This window comes from Apus apus, chromosome 20 (genome assembly GCF_020740795.1).
Source record: "Apus apus isolate bApuApu2 chromosome 20, bApuApu2.pri.cur, whole genome shotgun sequence".
Taxonomy (NCBI): domain Eukaryota; kingdom Metazoa; phylum Chordata; class Aves; order Apodiformes; family Apodidae; genus Apus; species Apus apus.
The window spans coordinates 106,745-114,127 of NC_067301.1; positions in this window are offsets into that span (position 1 = coordinate 106,745).

The window sequence follows — 7,383 nt, forward strand, 5'->3', positions numbered from 1 at the left end:
ATGGTTGCTCATAGACTGTTGCTATATTATTTATATATTAGTGTGCACCTTGATCCCAGTTGCAGTTTATTTTGGAAAATGTGCTAGGTATTCCAAATTTTAAGTGGCAAGCCACTGAAACATGGGAACCATTACTGCTATTCATTTCCTTACAGAGTGATTCAGAGGAAGAGATGCTTCTGTGTTTAAAACCTGCAGCTTCTTGCTGAAGATTAAAACTGTCACTCACAAATTGTTAGTATGTGAAGGCCACAAAAGAAGAAGAGTGCAAATATGCTGCCATGAAACACCAGAGAAAGCAAGCCAGATTACCCTACCATCACCACCCCAAATCTGCTCAAGGATGCTAACCACTGCACATTGAGACATCATGATAAAATACTGAGGCCCTCCATACCAAGTCTCTGAATCAAGCACAGGATCACTAAGCCTGAGCCAGAAAGAATGATCTCCTGCTGCCACTTACCCAGGTGACAGAAAGGCATGCTCCCGTTACCTAAAAGAATGTGTTTATTATGCTCACAACAAATTCAAGGGCAGGGTCAGCACTACTGAGTGCCCTTCTGGAAGGCGAGTGGAACCTACAATCAGCCATATACACTTAGAAGTCTTTAGGTGTAAAGGTCTTAGGGAACTTACCACATTCAGGGAAGTTCACCCTAAGGGTCTCATCAGCTCTTGCCACCATACTGAGTCCAGCTGCTGCATGTGGTACAAGGAAAACACAAGGAAGCAGCAAGTGGACCTTTACAAGGTTACTCATTGACTTGCAACCCGTGTTGCGATTTACTGGGTTGCACTTGATGACTTGTCACCCATCATGTTGACAAGTTATTAAAATTTTCCTGCATCCTGGCTGCATGCCCCTGCACTTGCCATTTAAGCAATTTGAATTGGGATTATGCTCTTACGGTGCAGAATCTACATTGCTGCTGTGCAGCGACAGGCACGTGGCAAAGCAGAGCCCTCTAGCAACTCAGGGTGGAGATGAGATTATGGAGCATGCCCTGACACACTCTACTGTCAGTGGGATTAAAATAGCCTGAACTACTTTGCTGGTGGGCAGGAGAGCTGTCTTTTCATAGAATATCTTCCCATCATGCTGATAAACAGCAATGAAGTGAAGTGGTCACTTCATTAAAAGCCACAGGGACAGACAGCCCTATCCAAGACACTCTTGAAACTGATGGCAGCAAGGCAAGTGCCAGTGAGCTCCTGCCTCACAGAGGCTGATGAAGAACTGGCATGGGGCTCTGAAAACAAAGAAAGGGCTGGCCTGAAGGAAGGACGAAGTGTTTAGATCCCACCTCCAATGGTGTTAAATGGTTTAACACCATTAACTGTTCTGTTAAAGATGGATGATTGATTGATTTGGCCATTTTTTTCTACAGGTTTTACCAGTCCTATGATGACCTATGCTGGATTCAAAACACAATAGTATAGTTTCATAGGAATGGCCAAGGACCCCACCACTCCCCAAACTACTTTTCCACTGAAGGAGCAGACTCTGCCACTCCACTGAGACAGAGACAGCAGGCACAGACAGCGAGCCAATCGCAGCTTTAGGTAACAATCTGGACATACCAGCAAGCTCAAGATTGCTCAGCCTCGCAGGCTGCTGTAACAACACAGCAGGGTGCTGTGGACAGCCTGCCTCTCCAGTCCATGCTTCTCCTGTCACCTGAGCTTAATTAGACAAACTTCATCAAAAGCAGTCTCCACGATAAGAAAGGATGCTATTGTGTGCCCTGAGGCAGCAAGATAAGTAAGGCAGCTGTTTTACAAGCAGGCCAGTCTACAGTTTAATTCCCAAGCTTTACATTGGAACATTCAGTCACATATAAGCAAACAACCAACACAACCCAAATACAGAACCTCGATCCTCTCAAGAAGTACAAAAAGATGCAGACAATCCTCTTGTCTGCGGCCCAGGAGAGCTCAGTGAGGCTGAATATGCCTTCGACAGGGGGGCGGGAGAGGCCTCAAGGGATTTACTTTGAAATTGATGACAAAGCCCCCAAACGGCTTAAAGAAGAGCTGTAACTACAAAAACCTCAACAGAAATATGCCTTTTAAGAGTTCAGCAATTCATAAATTCCTAAATTCTAGAAGCAAAATCCACAGTCTTTGAGAACTAAAATGCTGCCAACTAAACTAAAGAGCAGAAAGTATCCTTGCTGCCAGCTCTAGAGCCAGCAAATGTCACTCTATTGCCCAGCACCAAATCCTGTTCCGTCAAAGCGCAAAAACAGTGCCACGGACTGGCAGGGAGCAACAGCAGCAGCTTCTCCACAACCACATAACCCACAGCACCAAAGCCCACAGCCCCACATACCTGAGCAAGGAGAGCCAAGCAGGGCCTGTGGCAGCAGCAGCTTCAGGCAGCAGTCCAGTCATTAATCCAGCAGCTCTGGAGCAGAGGCAGGTCCAAAGTTGAACCATGAAGTTCCCTCAACAAGTGAGATTCATCAAAGACCAAAGCTAGGCCTAAGCCTCAGCTTATATGGAGCTCCTGGGCCATAGGTGGAGGGTACTGAGAAGGCCCAGGTGAGGCTGATCAGGACCATGATGGGGTCTCAGTGCCCACAGCTGCTGCTCAACCCTGGAAAGAACTGTTTCCAAGCTGTTTGAAGGAATGATGGTCAAGAAAAAATTCATTTTTTGGAACTGGCAGAAAATTGAAACCAATTCTTTGGTGTCCTGAAGTAGAAAGAACTCTTCCTCAAGCATGTGGTGGTGTAATGCACATTACTTCAAAAGCTTTTATGAAAACATGGATATTTACTCTGGGCATTCCTGGTCAGGATACATGAGCCAGATTGATTTGGGCAGCTATCAGCAGCTATCTAAAGCATTCACTGATGCTTTAGAACAGAATTACTTGTCTTTTCACTAAATCTTGAACAGCAAATAAAAATGCAGAATTATTTGCTACTAGACTGGAAGGATTATGTCACAAAACTACACTTTAAATTAACGCTCTGCTGAAAAATAAAGAGCATTGCATATCTCGGGCTCATTCAACACATACGAGATGAAATTTTCATTGAAGAAGCACATGCAGAAACACTCCTGTTTGCATTCAGGGGATTCCTTTGACTCAGAAGAGCAGCTCCGCAAGACTGCAAGGACTACTGAGACTCCCAAAGGAAATTCTACCATAACCATCAAGGAGGAGAGGGTGGTTGCAGGCTTTAGAGCTGTTACTGAGCTAAGTACACACCTGGACTGCAGACAAGTTCTGGCTGTGGTTCAGAGCTGTTGCCAGTATAAACTGTAAAAGTAGTTACACCATAGATATTTAGAAATCAGAAAGTTGTGCTTAGAAGATCATCATGTTCCTAGTCCTGCTGGGAAACTGCAGCAGCCGAGGAAAATTTCAGTGTCACGACAGTTACAGAAAACTGTCTAGACATAAGTCTGTTCTTTAAATATAAGTGCTTATATGAGATCGTTAGACAACTTTGATTCTTCCTCCCTCTACCAGTGGAGTGGCCTTGAACTACAGTGTTGAAGATACATAAATATCTACAAGACTCGAAGGCCCATAAACCATACATAGGGAGAAATTATTTAAGGTTGTACAAAGGGTATAATTAGAAGCTGTTGAATGAAGTTAAACAAAAGAACAAGAAGCCTGATTATAAAAGCTTGCTTCTCAACCTGTGATGCCTTCTAGCACACAAAAGTTTTGCAGAAATTACAAAGGCTCCAGAGCCGCTCAAGAGTCTGAGCACAGCACTGTAACACCCAACTGCTGTGCTAGCCACTGGAGCCCTCAAAGCACCTCAACAATAAACAGGAATTAAGTTACCTAAAAAATAGGATCTGGGTTTTACAAGTCTGAACCTGCCTCTGGAGCCTATCATGTATGTCAGCTCTGTTTCCCAAAGTGTGACCAGAAAAAGACAAACCAATATTGCCTAGTCCCTTCATAAGTAATCTACTGGTTACAAGTATTAAATTCCCTTACCTCTGCATTGTGTGGCCTGGCCTGCTCTGCATGCATGGAGCTCTGCCGAGTGCCCGTGTATGCAGAAAGGGAAGACTCAGGTCTCTCTGCTCTGGGAGGGTCAGGTCTGCCTTGGAACACCTGCCCCACTAACGGTGCCACAAACCACAGGAGCTGGGCAGTCTGAGGTGGCACCTGCTACAGCAAGTGACACATCTGCTCCCAGCCCTGTTACTTCCCTGGATGCTTCTTGAGAGACAGCAGGGGAGAGGCTGAAGGCCAGATAAATCGTTCCAGCAGAGACAGCCTGTCCCTTTTTGCTGTTCTTACCAAAACCCTTTTATCTTCCTGCCATGTGACTGTGCTGCAAGAACGACAGAATCTCAAGGGAAGCACAGAGCCAGGCAATGTTAGCAGAGGAAGCTTTTCAACTGACAGACCAGACAGCAGCCAGGCACATCTGTGCTGGGGCCTGCTCGGCTCTCCTTTTGCATATTTTGCTTTCTTTCCATGCTGCATTTCACACAGACATACTGCTTGCAAGGCCACATTCTAAACACAGTAAACTGCTATTAAAACTTTTGGGCAACTGTTCATTAATTCACTCAGTGTTCTGTTGCTTATTTTTCAAACATTGCATCCCATGTCCTACAAAATCGTAGCCTCCACGTAACAGCAGAACATCCTTTTTTTCCTGGAGGCACAGTATGTGAACTTAAGTGAAGGTATGGATGCAGTGCTTGTCATTATTTTTGTAGTTGGCACTTTCCCACTTCTATGTTACATGCTTGTCTTTCTAACAAAGTCACATGTCATTCAGGCTCCTGGAACACAGCTGTCTTTTACAATTTTGGAATCACTGCTTATATCATGATGCATCTTTTTGTTGAAAAAACAAACAACATAATCTGATTAAGTAACCATTCCTTGCTCTGACAGTCACTGTGGGTTTCATGCCTTGTAGTTAGGTCATACCAAATAATATGCGTATTCAAAATGGCTAACAAGCTGTCCAAGGCTTGTAATTACTGTGTACTTTTACAGCTGCAAGTACTAGCGTGCAGGCTGTTTTGCATCCGTTATGGTTGTGTTTGCCTCCACCTATTTTAAAAGTAATGCCTTTTCCTTTCTAGAAGAGCACCCTTGCTCTGTTGCTCAGAGCGACATACTCCTATGTTAGGATTTGTGCCTACAGTACAGTGCTATGTACTTTGCTTTCCCTTTTTGGCAATAAACTTGCCAGAGAACTGCAGCAAAACCAGACTACTCACTCTCTCCGTGCTCTTTGTTTTCTTCTAGTTCAGAGGCGATTCTTCATTTACAAGTTCCTTCATTCTGAAGGAAAGTATTCTTCAACATTTTAAGAATCCATTACTGGCACTAGCATGTTTGCCATCTTGTGTACATCCCTGTTACTAAGTCATACAATACGTTTCCATTAAACAAAAGAGCTCACTTTCAACTTCACATTCAAGCCCATCCAACAACCAGAATAAAGAGTAAAAACCCTGCACTATTCTTGAGAGATGATAAAAGACATACAGCAGATGCTGACTACCTTCTCAGCAGGAAAAGTAAACAATCCCTCAAATCCTTCAACCATCAGGGAACAGAATGGTAAGTGCCAGCTAGAGAAGAGCAGATGCACTCTCTTCACTGAAAGCCAAGTTCTGTGGCAGCCAACACCCAATTACCATAGGCTCAAAACTAAACCTTGCCAATAATTAAAGTTTCTAGTCTCCATGAAACATGGAACAGAAAAGTACCTAATTTCATCTTTCAGCTGCAGATGAAGAAGATTCTATGAAAAGAGATAGGTAACTGCTAGAAAACCTCTGTATTAAAAAAATTATGGAGAAAAAACCATTTTCACAAATTGGAAGGTATTTTTTTTTCCTCAAATCAGCAAACTCCTTCTTAATACTTCCCCCTAAGAGGAAAATTAGCCTAATCTTAGTTCATACACCTCCCCTATTGTAAAGACTGAGAGCTAATGACACTTTGGCAGAAACAGAACCTATGTAAATTCAGATTTGCTGGACATCTGCAATGTAAAAGGTTGAGAACAGGGTCAGCTTTAAGAAGGAAAGTGTGATGCAATCAGCATTACTATAGCTCATTAAACAAGTCCTTTTTGCTGAATGCAATGAAAGAATTTGCAAGTTAACCAGATACACTAATGGGCTCCAAGCTCATTTTACTGAGTGCTTTCCTATTACTACTTTAATTGGAGTGGGAAAGCCTAAATGTACACACTGAATACCTCATTTCTGTAAGCGGAACTCTCTCACCCTTAGAATAAAAAAATAAAAATGTATAATTAAATTTCTGACCACTTCATTAGTGCCTTATAATAAAAGATTTCAGGAAGCCTAAATACAACACAAGCATGGAATTTTTTTCCTCCTAATGCTATAAAGCAGGACTACAGCCCAGGAACACATAGCTTTTCCTGTATTCTGAACCATACCCATTTACAAACCAAGTGATTATTCCAGATTCCAGGACAAAGAATCTTTCTGTCATTCGGTTTTCATTTGCATGGCAATACCAGTTAGACGTGCAGGTTTAATGAACAAACACGTCCAATCTTATATAGATTACAACTTTCTGCGTATCTCGAGCATATTTAAAAGCTAGAGAAGCATATGAAAGATTTCCTAAACAAATTAGAAACAGAGCTTACAGCTAAAGCAGTTCTTCCAGAAGATACTAACAACATAGAGACATTTCTTAATTGTAAGTGTGCAAAAGTATCTATGTATTTCATTACTAAAATGCAGTAATTGAGAATGAGCTTGTTTCCCATTAAAATATGCAATCATAAAGGCATCTATGCAGTAATTTTCCGAAGTTCAGGCAGTAAACTCAGATGTGTGCAGAACCAAGTCTTCAGATGCTGTGGTAATGAGAGTCCAGTGAGGTGCCTTCTTGTGCGATTGCTGACAGAGCTAGAGCAGAGTTATTTAGTAGAAGAAAGGTAGCAATGACAAAAATCGATCCCGAATTCTTAATTCTCATGAGGATACAATTCCACCACTTCCACCACAGACCTGTCCAGCAACTCTTCTAAACTGACATATGCTCACTTAAGCCAGGCTTGTATCAAGTTCCAATTTACAGTAAGCAGAAGCAAGCACTGCTACCTGGGGTAAGCTACCAGGTCCCAACTTCCTGCTTTATGCTGATTATTAGATAAACAGCTTAATGGATCTTCAATCATTTAAGGTAGAAGATGAATTCCAGTGGTATCATGGACAACTCTAAGGTACTTGACAAGGTTAAGAATATTCCTAGTTTTAATTTAATTCTGTGCTGTCTTAGAAGTAGTTACTGGCCTCATTTTCACTCAGGAAACTAAATACTGATTTAACGAATTCCAAGTTACAACTTCAATAATTTTTGTCACAGAATATTCTGAGTTGGAAGAG